The sequence below is a fragment of the Amia ocellicauda genome, chromosome 2 (assembly GCF_036373705.1).
Source record: "Amia ocellicauda isolate fAmiCal2 chromosome 2, fAmiCal2.hap1, whole genome shotgun sequence".
In the NCBI taxonomy this organism is placed as follows: Eukaryota; Metazoa; Chordata; class Actinopteri; order Amiiformes; family Amiidae; genus Amia; species Amia ocellicauda.
The window spans coordinates 54,693,940-54,707,777 of NC_089851.1; the positions used below are offsets into that span (position 1 = coordinate 54,693,940).

General features: G+C 44.3%; 4 non-coding genes and 1 pseudogene across 4 annotated transcripts; 2 read left to right on the forward strand and 3 right to left on the reverse strand.

The window, feature by feature from the left end:
- Window positions 1–2,405: 2,405 nt before the first annotated feature.
- On the reverse strand, window positions 2,406–2,479 carry trnat-agu (transfer RNA threonine (anticodon AGU)). The gene has a single exon. It is a non-coding gene; the product is annotated as a tRNA-Thr (tRNA).
- Window positions 2,480–3,295: 816 nt separating this feature from the next.
- Window positions 3,296–3,377, reverse strand: trnas-aga (transfer RNA serine (anticodon AGA)). The gene has a single exon. It is a non-coding gene; the product is annotated as a tRNA-Ser (tRNA).
- Window positions 3,378–3,792: 415 nt separating this feature from the next.
- Window positions 3,793–3,864, forward strand: trnad-guc (transfer RNA aspartic acid (anticodon GUC)). The gene has a single exon. It is a non-coding gene; the product is annotated as a tRNA-Asp (tRNA).
- A 334-nt stretch (window positions 3,865–4,198) lies between these two features.
- trnaa-agc (transfer RNA alanine (anticodon AGC)) lies at window positions 4,199–4,280 on the reverse strand. Its single transcript has one exon. It is a non-coding gene; the product is annotated as a tRNA-Ala (tRNA).
- A 4,639-nt stretch (window positions 4,281–8,919) lies between these two features.
- Window positions 8,920–12,220, forward strand: LOC136711496 (histone-lysine N-trimethyltransferase SMYD5-like; annotated as a pseudogene).
- The last annotated feature ends 1,618 nt before the right edge of the window (window positions 12,221–13,838 follow it).

Below are 13,838 nucleotides of genomic sequence, written 5' to 3' on the forward strand. Positions count from 1 at the left end.
CCCCAATGGTCAGTAGCATAGTAGCATAACGGCAGATCACGGACCACTGTCAATCAGATGCTTGCCTTGCCGTCCATCCATCCATCTATCTATCTATCTATCTATGACTCTCGATATCTAACTCTCTTGCTTCCTATCGCTCCCCCAATGGTCAGTAGCATAGTATCATAACAGCAGATCACGGACCACTGTCAATCAGATGCTTGCCTTGCCGTCCATCCATCCATCCATCTATCTATCTATCTATCTATGACTCTCGATATCTAACTTGCTTGCTATCGCTCCCCCAATGGTCAGTAGCATAGTAGCATAACAGCAGATCATGCACCACTGTCAATCAGGTGCTTGCCTTGCCGTCCATCCATCCATCCATCTATCTATCTATCTATCTATCTATGACTCTCGATATCTAACTCGCTTGCTATCGCTCCCCCAATGGTCAGTAGCATAGTAGCATAACTGCAGATCACGGACCACTGTCAATCAGATGCTTGCCTTGCCGTCCATCCATCCATCCATCTATCTATCTATCTATCTATGACTCTAGATATCTAACTCTCTTGCTTGCTATCGCTCCCCCAATGGTCAGTAGCATAGTAGCATTACAGCAGATCACGGACCACTGTCAATCAGATGCTTGCCTTGCCGTCCATCCATCCATCTATCTATCTATCTATCTATCTATGACTCTCGATATCTAACTCTCTTGCTTGCTATCGCTCCCCCAATGGTCAGTAGCATAGTAGCATAACAGCAGATCACAGACCACTGTCAATCAGATGCTTGCCTTGCCATCCATCCATCCATCCATCTATCTATCTATCTATCTATGACTCTCGATATCTAACTCTCTTGCTTGCTATCGCTCCCCCAATTGTCAGTAGCATAGTAGCATAACAGCAGATCACGGACCACTGTCAATCAGATGCTTGCCTTGCCGTCCATCCATCCATCTATCTATCTATCTATCAATGACTCTCGATATCTAACTCTCTTGCTTGCTATCGCTCCCCCAATGGTCAGTAGCATAGTAGCATAACAGCAGATCACGGACCACTGTCAATCAGATGCTTGCCTTGCCGTCCATCCATCCATCTATCTATCTATCTATCAATGACTCTAGATATCTAACTCTCTTGCTTGCTATCGCTCCCCCAATGGTCAGTAGCATAGTAGCATAACAGCAGATCACGGACCACTGTCAATCAGATGCTTGCCTTGCCGTACATTCATCCATCTATCTATCTATCTATCAATGACTCTCGATATCTAACTCTCTTGCTTGCTATCGCTCCCCCAATGGTCAGTAGCATAGTAGCATAACAGCAGATCACGGACCACTGTCAATCAGATGCTTGCCTTGCCGTCCATCCATCCATCTATCTATCTATCTATCTATGACTCTCGATATCTAACTCTCTTGCTTGCTATCGCTCCCCCAATGGTCAGTAGCATATTAGCATAACAGCAGATCATGGACCACTGTCAATCAGATGCTTGCCCTGCCGTCCATCCATCCATCCATCTATCTATGACTCTCGATATCTAACTCTCTTGCTTGCTATCGCTCCCCCAAAGGACACGTATGTTGCATTCAACGACAAAGAAAATCGTGTGCTGGAAATGATTTCTGGCAACTGTGAAGGAACTGCATGACTGCAGCAACCACGACACCTCTCTGTGGCGCAATCGGTCAGTGCGTTTGGCTGTTAACAGAAAGGATGATGGTTCGTATCCACCCAGCGACGGCCAACTTTTCCCCCCGCTCCTTGTTATTGTTTCTACTTCTGGCGGTCAGCTTGCCAGACTGCGGCTACAGTAATCTTAAGCTGCTTGCTGCGGACGGCCATCTTGCAAAAATGTATTGAGCGTTTAGAAACTTCCTTTCCATTGCCTAGGCCAACATAAACCAGGGCACTGCTGGGAGACGAACCCAGGGTTTCTTGTTTACAAGACAGGCGCTTTGACCAACTAAGCCACGGTGCCAGGACTCTCCCATTCCCCAGTGCCTACACTGAGGCGTAAGGAACAAAACAAAACAAAACAAAACAAAACAAAACAAAACAAAACAAAACAAAACAAAACAAAACAAAACAAAACAAAACAAAACAAAACAAAATCTGGATGCAGACTGCAACAAAGGAAGCACACAGAGGTGAAAACGTAAGGTTGACGGGAGCAACAAGCTCCCTGTTGCGACTGTCCAGGGGCGGCAATGGGAATTGGACGTTGGCCGTAGCGCGTGTCCTTTGGGTTCTGGTTCTTCTTTACAAACCGGCGTCTGTCCAGTTGGCTTTCCGGTTCATTACGTCCTCTGATGGCTTTACGATAAGCCTATCTTGCTAAAACTGATGGTCGACAAAGCGGAAGCACAAGCTTCGCAAGGAGCACACAAAGCCCGCCTAAGGCACCGCTGGGATTTGAACCCAGGACCTCCTGTTTACTAGACAGGCGCTTTAACCAACTAAGCCACGGCACCAAATCTGCCACTGTTCTTGCTGATGGTCTTTGAGACCCTTTTTTTGGCTCATGTGCTGAAAGGACCAGGGAGGGCGCCATCCTTGACCCGTTTCAAACGGGGCAAAAAGGAGCACCCGCTGTTGTCAGAAGTGGTATTCGAACCCACGCCTCCAGGGGAGACTGCGACCTGAACGCAGCGCCTTAGACTGCTCGGCCATCCTGACTGCCTGGCGGGGTCCTAGCGCAGCAGGTCGCGGTCCAGGACTGCTTTCCGGAGCCTGAGCTGACCGAAGGACACTAACAAGGTGGAATAAAGCAGGCAGGGGTGGCAGCGATGCTGCCCTCGCCTTGCCCTGAGACATTCAGAATCGGAAAGGGGCGTGGCGAAAGATGTGGGGGCGGAGAAGGTGGGAGGCGGCAAGCCCGGCTCCTCGTTAGTATAGTGGTGAGTATCCCCGCCTGTCACGCGGAGACTGGGGTTCGATTCCCCGACGGGGAGGTTTCTTGTGTGGTTTTGCTGCCCCCGCCTAGGGTGGGAAGGCTGCATAAAGGACTTGGGAACAGAATGAAAGAAAGAGGTGTGTGAACTGATGTCACCCCAGCAAGAGCAAGGAATTATACCAGGGTTCCGACGCGCCTCTGCGTGTTCGTATGGACATCTTTCTGTCCTTATATACAGATCTCTATATGTTGATCTATATTTTTTTAAGTCACAGACAGACAGACAGATAGACAGACAGATAGATAGAGAGATTGCAAAAGGGTCTGTGACGAAAGCACAGCTCAAGAAGGGGGGCCTGCAAGGCAGAGAGGGGTCGGCACTGCTCTTTGGCATCGTAGTCGGCAGGATTCGAACCTGCGTGGGGAGACCCCAATGGAGTTCTAGTCCATCGCCTTAACCACTCGGCCACGACTACCCCGCCTCAGGTGCACAGGTGGCGCGGTTGGTCTTTGAGGCACCTTTTTTTGGCTCACGTGCTGAAAGGACCAGGGTGGGCGTCATCCTTGACCCGTTTCAAACGGGGCAAAAAGGAGCACCCGCTGTTGTCAGAAGTGGGATTCGAACCCACGGCTCCAGGGGAGACTGCGACCTGAACGCAGGGCCTTAGACCGCTCGGCCATCCTGACTGCCCGGCGGGGCCCTAGCGCAGCGGGTCGCGGTCCAGGACTGCTTTCCGGAGCCTGAGCTGACCGAAGGACACTAACAAGGTGGAATAAAGCAGGCAGGGGAGGCAGCGATGCTGCCCTCGCCTTGCCCTGAGACATTCAGAATCGGAAAGGGGCGTGGCGAAAGATGTGGGGGCGGAGAAGGTGGGAGGCGGCAAGCCCGGCTCCTCGTTAGTATAGTGGTGAGTATCCCCGCCTGTCACGCGGGAGACCGGGGTTCGATTCCCCGACGGGGAGGTTCCTTGTGTGGTTTTGCTGCCCCCGCCTAGGGTGGGAAGGCTGCACAAAGGACTTGGGAACAGAATGAAAGAAAGAGGTGTGTGAACTGATGTCACCCCAGCAAGAGCAAGGAATTATACCAGGGTTCCGACGCGCCTCTGCGTGTTCGTATGGACATCTTTCTGTCCTTATATACAGATCTCTGTATGTTGATCTATATTTTTTTAAGTCACAGACAGACAGACAGACAGATAGATAGATAGAGAGAGATTGCAAAAGGGTCTGTGACAGAAGCACAGCTCAAGAAGGGGGGCCTGCAAGGCAGAGAGGGGTCGGCGCTGCTCTTCAGCATCGTAGATGGCAGGATTCGAACCTGCGCAGGGAGACCCCAAAGGATTGCTAGTCCTTTACCTTAACAACTCGGCCACGACTACCACGCATCAGGCACCCCGGTGGCACGGTTGGTCTTTGAGACCCTTTTTTTGTTGTATGTTGTTAATTGCATGATGTCAATACCAGAGGAAGTGTGTGAATACAAAACATGTGCAAAGGCAACTTGTATTCATTTAAACAGACAATGACATTTCTCTGGGATTGTGTTATTTCTGCACATGACCTTCAGACCTGCAGGAGAGGCTATTGTGTATTTGCACCGCTGTTGGATTTAGTTTGCATAGTGAGGCTTTTAACACACAGCCTCCAACAGCGATGACACATCAGGTGTTTGTTCGGCTAGAAAGCAGCCATCCAGAAATTAAAGTATTTCAGCAATTTCCTGACATGCTAAGGAACATTTCCCCTTTTCACATCTTCTTCTAGCATTTCAATAGATTGTGATGCATTTCATTTGCAAGTGATTTTCAGCAACACTGCACAGTGTGCTCTCCACCCAAGTCTGTCTCCCCATTTCCCAGAAACATGCATTACCCACCAGAGACCTCCAGCATTACGTTAATGGCAAGGATGGTTGCGACAGTTAAGCAGGTAGTGTTTTCAATTCTAACATTTTCCCCGACAGTTTTATGTTTGACTTCCCTTAATTAAAGACATTAAAATGCATTTATTTATTGACTGTATTACATTAAATCAACATGCAGGGGAACAATCTTAAGCCTTAAGTTGAGGATGGATTCTGAATTACATAAGGTAGAGAATTCTAGCTTTGTCTACAGTGTTTTGAATTAATTACTTAATTATTTCACATAAATGACTGCAATTCTTTAAATTCTTCAGATGTGTGTTCCACTGTGTTCTTATTTCAAAGCCTTTAACTTTCAAGAATGTGTTATCCCGTGTTAAATTGTACACTTGAACCAACTGCTGATGTTTATATATTTTTTGTCCTTTGGGAACTATTTCACAGAAAATCTGTTATCAATGTAGCATTAAGTGGGAGGGTATATTTTGATAAGAGCATTTTAGCTCTGAGCTGAAGAAGACCTCTCCCCCAAAGTTATCAGATTTCCTAAGCTCATCAGCGTGTGAACTGGTTTGCATCAAAGTGGCAGTCTTGGGAGGATGGCACCGAGAATGGGCCAAATAGCTTGGAATCCCTGCTGTGAAATGTCTGGGGAATATGGCATGGAGGAAATAAAAAAGCTTTGAAGTGGACGAGAGCCAAAATCCCGACACAGAGCTAGGAACACAGGCCAACCAGCATTTCCAAAAGATGACATAGATTGACATCAGTCATAAATCAAGCCCTCCATCCAATAGAACACTGGGGGCTGAAACCGAAATCCAATCTCACAAACTCAAGAACCAATCATCTATTGATCTGACAGGCGTATACACTCACCTAAAGGATTATTAGGAACACCTGTTCAATTTCTCATTAATGCAATTATCTAACCAACCAATCACATGGCAGTTGCTTCAATGCATTTAGGGGTGTGGTCCTGGTCAAGACAATCTCCTGAACTCCAAACTGAATGTCTGAATGGGAAAGAAAGGTGATTTAAGCCATTTTGAGCGTGGCATGGTTGTTGGTGCCAGACAGGCCGGTCTGAGTATTTCACAATCTGCTCAGTTACTGGGATTTTCATGCACAACCATTTCTAGGGTTTACAAAGAATGGTGTGAAAAGGGAAAAACATCCAGTATGCGGCAGTCCTGTGGGCGAAAATGCCTTGTTGATGCTAGAGGTCAGAGGAGAATGGGCCGACTGATTCAAGCTGATAGAAGAGCAACTTTGACTGAAATAACCACTCATTACAACCGAGGTATGCAGCAAAGCATCTGTGAAGCCACAACACATACAACCTTGAGGCGGATGGGCTACAACAGCAAAAGACCCCACCGGGTACCACTCATCTCCACTACAAATAGGAAAAAGAGGCTACAATTTGCACAAGCTCACCAAAATTGGACAGTTGAAGACTGGAAAAATTTTGCCTGGTCTGATGAGTCTCGATTTCTGTTGAGACGTTCAGATGGTAGAGTCAGAATTTGGCGTAAACAGAATGAGAACATGGATCCATCATGCCTTGTTACCACTGTGCAGGCTGGTGGTGGTGGTGTAATGGTGTGGGGGATGTTTTCTTGGCACACTTTAGGCCCCTTAGTGCCAATTGGGCATCGTTTAAATGCCACGGCCTACCTGAGCATTGTTTCTGACCATGTCCATCCCTTTATGACCACCATGTACCCATCCTCTGATGGCTACTTCCAGCAGGATAATGCACCATGTCACAAAGGTCGAATCATTTCAAATTGGTTTCTTGAACCTGACAATGAGTTCACTGTACTAAACTGGCCCCCCACAGTCACCAGATCTCAACCCAATAGAGCATCTTTGGGATGTGGTGGAACGGGAGCTTCGTGCCCTGGATGTGCATCCCACAAATCTCCATCAACTGCAAGATGCTATCCTATCAATATGGGCCAACATTTCTGAAGAATGCTTTCAGCACCTTGTTGAATCAATGCCACATAGAATTAAGGCAGTTCTGAAGGCAAAAGGGGGTCAAACACAGTATTAGTATGGTGTTCCTAATAATCCTTTAGGTGAGTGTAAAGGGTAGCGCACGGCATCTCTCAGTTAAAGAACTTTAGAAACTGCGCCTGCCCGCCTGTACCCATCTGATCAGTGGAGTGAATACAGCTGGACAATTGACTAAGTCGACTGCAATACGAAAGTGTTCAGTCATTTAAATAGCTATTGAGTCTTAAGAAACTTGACCCTTGGAAACAAACAGGGCCTTGCTTTCCACAAAGACTTTGTCTTCAAGTAACTACGGTGGAAACCCTCCTTGCAAAGAAGATCCTGTGCACATTCTTGGAGCCTTCAAACCAGTGGAAAATCAGTTTGGAAAAGACTCTACTATCGTGAAACCCCAACTTCCAGGTGCATCGACTGAGTGGAAGTTCTTGGACAAAGCCGAACCGGACTGCCTTTGTTCCAAACCACACGGACCTCGTGCCGTGTGCTGTTATCTGAGCCCGAAGGCAGAGAGGCCTCTCTGCGACGAAGTTCAGATAAGTTTAACAGTTTGGAGTTTATTATTCATGACATTTGAGAAATCAATTAAATATGTTATTCTGTGAGTCATAAACTAGTATTTTCTTAAATATAAATGAGTGCTGTATTAAACTGTTTTGTTTGACAATTTTAGAAATCAGAATCTGTCAACGCCGAGAAATATATTCTCATTCCTGTTTAATTGTTTAGTCTGAAATTGACACAAGTTAATAGACACTAGATTATAGGTGGCCCTGCCTATCCTTAATCATTGAACAGTAATCAATTAGGGAGAATTGTGGTAACAAGAAATGATAGAATCTTTCTCGGCACCCAAATATAAATGAGACTGATATATATATAACGAGAAGTTATTTGACTTAAATACTAACCTGCATAGTTATTTGATGTTCGACTAACAATACTAATGAGACTCACCTTCGTCTTACTAACCGGTATTGTAGTCAATGTATTTATAACCTTTTTTGTTTAACGATTTGTGTGTTATCATATGCCATTCCATGGTCTTTGATTTGGTCAAGGAAGTGATTTGTCTTTGATTTGTTGATCTAGAGTTGAATTTTTATTAGTTTTTCCCTTTTTGTATAATTAGTGTAGTGCTACATTTAGTCTTTGTTTTTAATAAATTTGACAATTTATATCTTTGGAATTGGTGTCTGCGTCCAATTATTACAGAAATTGAGTTCTACAAGATTCCAGGATCCGTGATAAGGTGATACTATACATTCACTTCTTTAATTGAAATTTATAAGTGTACCTTACGCTACATCAAGTTAAGTAGTGGTTTCTGTTAAATGTTATCTTGTGAGATTATTTATTTATTTTATTTTGTATAACGAAACAAAAATTAAGATTGTTCAGTACACAATCATTCTGCAATCATCAGGGCAGTACTGCACACTTCTGTGTTTTGCCTTTCCCATTCAAACCAGGCTGGACTAGAAGGAGAATTTAAAGACTGCCTGCAAGCCACTTGTGAAAATGAGAGTACCAAGGCATCAAAACCCTCAAAAAGAAGACACTGTCTAAGAATCGGGGAGAGCCATGATTCAAGCTGATCTGTACTAAAGTGTTTCCTTTTGTTCCTCAGGCTTGGGACAAAGGCAGAGCACTGGCAGAGCCTCTTCTCTCAGTTCTGCAGCAGGACGGCTAATGAAGAGGACGAAATCACTCACAAGCTCCTGGGAGAGAAGTTTCAGGTCAGGGTCTGTGTTCAGGGCTTCAGAGATTCTTAAGAAGTCGCACCACACCAAATTTCCTCCAGGATGCAGAAGGTACTCAATGTAGTTATAGATGCCTGTATCCTGGACTAATGGAATTGAAAGGCATCTTCTGATCTGGATGCTCGTAGCGTAATAAGAACTTCAAAGAGCGACTTCTTTTGTAATAATCCTGTTTCTAGTATCAATTCCTTTGCCTTTCCAATGGGAACATAACCCACAGGAAACACTACTTTTCACAAACTGCCACTCATCTTCAAGTACTCTGAATAAAACAGCACTGCCTGAGGAGTCTAACGGTGATGTGCAGAAGGTGTGGACGGCTGGTTGTGAATTGCTGCTTTTTTATGTCGGCTTTGTCACGGTCTCCCCTGTTTCTACCTTAGTTCACCACCAGAGGTCTCCCTCTCCCGAATACTAGTTTAGTGCTTCTCCTTTCCTTTATCCAGTCAAACCAGTCTTTCCACATTCTTCCCTACCAGGTGCACCTGTTCTGTCCTCCTCTCCTATCATTGGTCAATCCTTCATTCACCTTGTTCAATCCCTCTCTCCTTTACAGTACTTAAACCCCTCTGTTTCCTAGATTAATCGTGAAGTCTTGCATTCTCTCCTGGATCATTTCTAAGCCTTGTTTCGTGAGTGCCTTCCTGTGTATTTTTTGACATTTTGCTTCCTTCTCTCGTTTACCCCTGTCGGATCTCCCTACTAGCCTGTTCGCTTGATCGTTTGACCTGGACTGTCCCTGTTTATGCTCTCTCGTTTTGCCCTTATTGGATTATCTGCTTCAACTCTAAAAGCCTGCACTTGGATCCTTTCCTTTGGTCCTAGAGGACGTCACAGGCTTGCTGATATTAAGTTTGGCTTTGGGTTGACCAGATATCACCCTGCAATCAAAATTTTCCCAGACAAAAACAAGAACAAACATCTGCACAAAAGTGGTAGGCATCCTTCAATGACTTGCAGGGTTACAAAGTGAGCCTGTGTTCCTTGTGTGGTTTCAGCACAGGCACAAACTGAATGTACTGTGTAGCTGTGGTCCCTGGAATAATATAACCTGGACCTAACCCTAATCCTAACCTTAACCATCTCTGTAATGTTGTTTCGGGAGTAATGGCCACAGAGCAAAATCAGGTCATGCATTTTGCTTGCAGGTCAAAGTCAGACCATGACAGACCTGTCTGACCTGTTTTCATTTGTAAAATGATATTACATGCAAGATTCTATTCAATTTCTGTCCTCTGCCTGCCTTCATGCTTGCTTCCTCTGGGATCAGTTTAAGGCTAAGATGTTGAGTCTCAGGAGCTTAAGACAATGGCTGTGGTTAATGTAGGTCGGGTGTCACCTATATTTCTCTGTGTCGGGTTTTAGGGGCAACTGACATTGTTGTGGAACCAGTTCACTACAGCACTTTACGACGAGTGTCTGAGCAAGGTGAGTGTGTCCTGGAAATGCCATTTAATATCGCTGGGGGTTGCATTCCAGACATAGAAGAGCCCAGTTCTTGGCAAGCATGTCTGGGAATTGAAAGTGTCTAATAATCGCATTCACTGTTGCTGTTAATGGTCTTGCAACTCAAAACTTGCAGAATCCAGCCTTGTCAGCTTTGTAAATATCTTTTCTTGTTGTTGTTACTTTAATCGTAATTCTTTAATGAGAGCATTTTATCATTTGACAGGAACTGACATACTCCAACACTCTCTTGATAAGGAGGCATTTATAACATCTCACATTGTCAACTGCATTTCTTTATATACATCTATTTCCTTGCTATGCCTTATTAGCAAACTTATGCTTCGGCTTCTTCAGAACAAAGCTAGAATACTCCCCTGTTCCTCAGCTAACTATGACAGAGGAATAGCCATGTTTTTAAAGCTACAATTACATACTATCCTCACAATATGGTTTAAAAATCTCTAAGATCTCAAAATACACTTTGCTTGCTTATTTTTTAGCTTGTTCTTAAATCACTGGAGCCTGTGGCCCATAGTGGTTGTTCGCCCTCTCTGTGGAGCTTCATTTTAACTGGCAGTAGGAAACCTGAAACTCTGGTTGCTTTGAAGTTCAAGTTCTCTGTCCCTGCTTTGAACATGCTCTTATATAACTGGGTTGTTACCAAAGCTTATCAACACCTCTTCTTCAAGGCACAGAATTTTGTCTCCTAGCCTTGTTCAAAGTAGACAGAATAGGATGGTGGTTGGAGCTGTGTGCTGTCCAAAATGGTTCTTCTGGGAGTGTCATGTTTAGCCAAGGCCTTTTGTTTATAAAACTATACTATACATTTCAGACCGGTCACAACTACATTATGGTTTGACCTGACCAATGTATTACTTCTAGTCTGTACGATAGGTGTAAGAAAGTCTATACAAGAGATTTATACAAGAACCCTGCATGATTTGAAGAACATGTGAATCCAAGAACCTCACCAAAGTTTTTTCCAAGTGCCAACAACATTGCTTGTAAGTCTGTAGCCTGTTTAGGTTGTCCCTCAAATATATAGTCTTTGTTTACCCTGCCTTGTTGTGCACATTTCAGCTAAGAATCTACACACTGCATCGACAGCCAATGGCTTGAACAGAGGTCTGCTCGTTTCTTCCCCCATGGAGTCATCTCAAAGGCTGCTCAGCCTTTTGGCTTTTGCTCCCACCTCATGTTTTTTTGTGAATTCTCTTGTCTAGGCAACCACAGCTGCCTGCCCAATGCCGAGGCCTCATTCCCTGACAACAACTACCTGTTGCACATGACTGCCCTCTCTGATATCGCCCCTGGGGAGGTAAAGCCATCAGAATAATTGTGTGTGCGCGTGTATGTGGGGCAGTTCATAGTCTGTATATAAACAAGTATACGTCTGTGTGTGTCAATGCTTTTGTAAGGACCTGCAGGCACAGCTAGATTGATGTGCTGTTCTATAATTTCTCCTAGTATAGAAAAATAAGTTCAAAGTGTAATAATTGGGGGTTTTCAGGAAATCTCCATCAGCTACCTAGATTGCTGTCAAAGAGACTGGAGTAGGCACAGCCGCCACAAGATTCTCAGGTACATAGAGAGCCCAGAGACCGAGACTGAAGCCCCATTTACAGTGTCTGCTGCTACTTCACTGAAAGGCATTAGTGTCGAGGCACAGTTGGACTTTGTTTTTGGAAGCACAGTAAAGTCTAACACAGTGAAGTGTTAAGGATTTCTCTCTAACCCACTGTTGTTCTCTTTTGTTGTCAGGGAGAACTACCTGATTGCCTGCTCCTGTCCCAAGTGTCTCTCCCAGGCTGGATGTGACCTCTGAGGAAGAGGAGGAGGAAGGCAAAGGGGAGGGCGAGACGGAGGGTGACGACCTGGAGGATGAGATGACAGACGTGTGACGGGCTGGTCGGCACACCAGCGCACACCACTGAAACGGCACCGAGTTGATGTTAGAACAGTGGAGGACAGCAGTGCCGGCAGTGGGTCGGCTCTTCGCATCCACAGAGCACACACGGGCTCGCTCCACCTGCCTCATCCCTGACTGTCCTCTACAGCCTCTCACCGAATAAAACATTCATTAAAACTAGAACACATTTCACATCAGATTTTTTTTTTAACTGTCGAATTTCTGTCCCTGTTATGTTTCTGCATATGAGATTCCAAAGAAAGAAGACCACTTTTTAAACGGATTTAAAATAAATAACACTCATTCATGGCATTTATTATTATTATTATTATTATTGTATTAACTTTCCACTCCTGGTGCTTTCAGGAAGTGTTCTTCAGTGGGCATGACACAAGTTAGAAATGATGCATTTCTCAAAAATGTTTGTCTACCTACCTTTGACTTCAGTTACAACTTGAATGCATGACATGAAAATTTATCCTGCAAGTTGTATGCCAATAGTTTTTTTTATTATGTTTTCTTTATAGATTCTAGGTAAGTCAAGTGCTCTTGTCCCAAACAAAGTCCAGTCTATTAACATCTTATCAAGACTTACTTGCAGAGCATTTTCTATTAGACTGCTATTGTGTAAGCTAACCAGAATAATTCCTAAACTCCCTGTTACATTTCAGTCCAGTACTATATGCAGATTGTTTAACAAATGTCTTGGCACTGTGTTCAACTTAATGACTATTAGATCTGTCTATCATTTCAATAGTTACAGGCAATAACTAAATAGCTGTTACTTTAAGAGACTGGGACCATTCACAGTGTAAATATGCCAGCTGTTCATAGGACTGCCTGCAGTATCTATCATTGCCAGTAACTCTTGACATAAAACAATTACTGTTTTACAAGTTGCATCCTCACAAGCTGAGAGTTATGTAGTGCAGCAGTATGAATAGCACAGATGTCATATTTACTGGGGATATGAAGGCAGCTTTGTTTTCACGACACTAGGTGGCATTGCTGTAAAAGAGCGATCGACTTGCAGAGCTTCCGTAGTGTTCTTAGTTTTTTTTTAATTTAACTCCAAAGATCAGTAACAGTATGGAAATGCACATATGGTATATTTATACTTTTAAGACAGATCAATAACCCTTCCTAAAGGAGAATGACTGTTCACTCTCCCCTTTCCCAGAGAGATCTACCACTTTCTAAACACAAGGAATGGCCTGTAATATTTACTCTTACTGCTTAATATATATACACTCACGTAAAGGATTATTAGGAACACCTGTTCAATTTCTCATTAATGCAATTATCTAACCAACCAATCACATGGCAGTTGCTTCAATGCATTTAGGGGTGTGGTCCTGGTCAAGACAATCTCCTGAACTCCAAACTGAATGTCTGAATGGGAAAGAAAGGTGATTTAAGCAATTTTGAGCGTGGCATGGTTGTTGGTGCCAGACAGGCTGGTCTGAGTATTTCACAATCTGCTCAGTTACTGGGATTTTCATGCACAACCATTTCTAGGGTTTACAAAGAATGGTGTGAAAAGGGAAAAACATCCAGTATGCGGCAGTCCTGTGGGTGAAAGTGCCTTGTTGATGCTAGAGGTCAGAGGAGAATGGGCCGACTGATTCAAGCTGATAGAAGAGCAACTTTGACTGAAATAACCACTCATTACAACCGAGGTATGCAGCAAAGCATCTGTGAAGCCACAACACGTACAACCTTGAGGCGGATGGGCTACAACAGCAGAAGATCCCACCGGGTACCACTCATCTCCACTACAAATAGGAGAAAGAGGCTACAATTTGCACAAGCTCACCAAAATTGGACAGTTGAAGACTGGAAAAATGTTGCCTGGTCTGATGAGTCTCGATTTCTGTTGAGACATTCAGATGGTAGAGTCAGAATTTGGCGTAAACAGAATGAGAACATG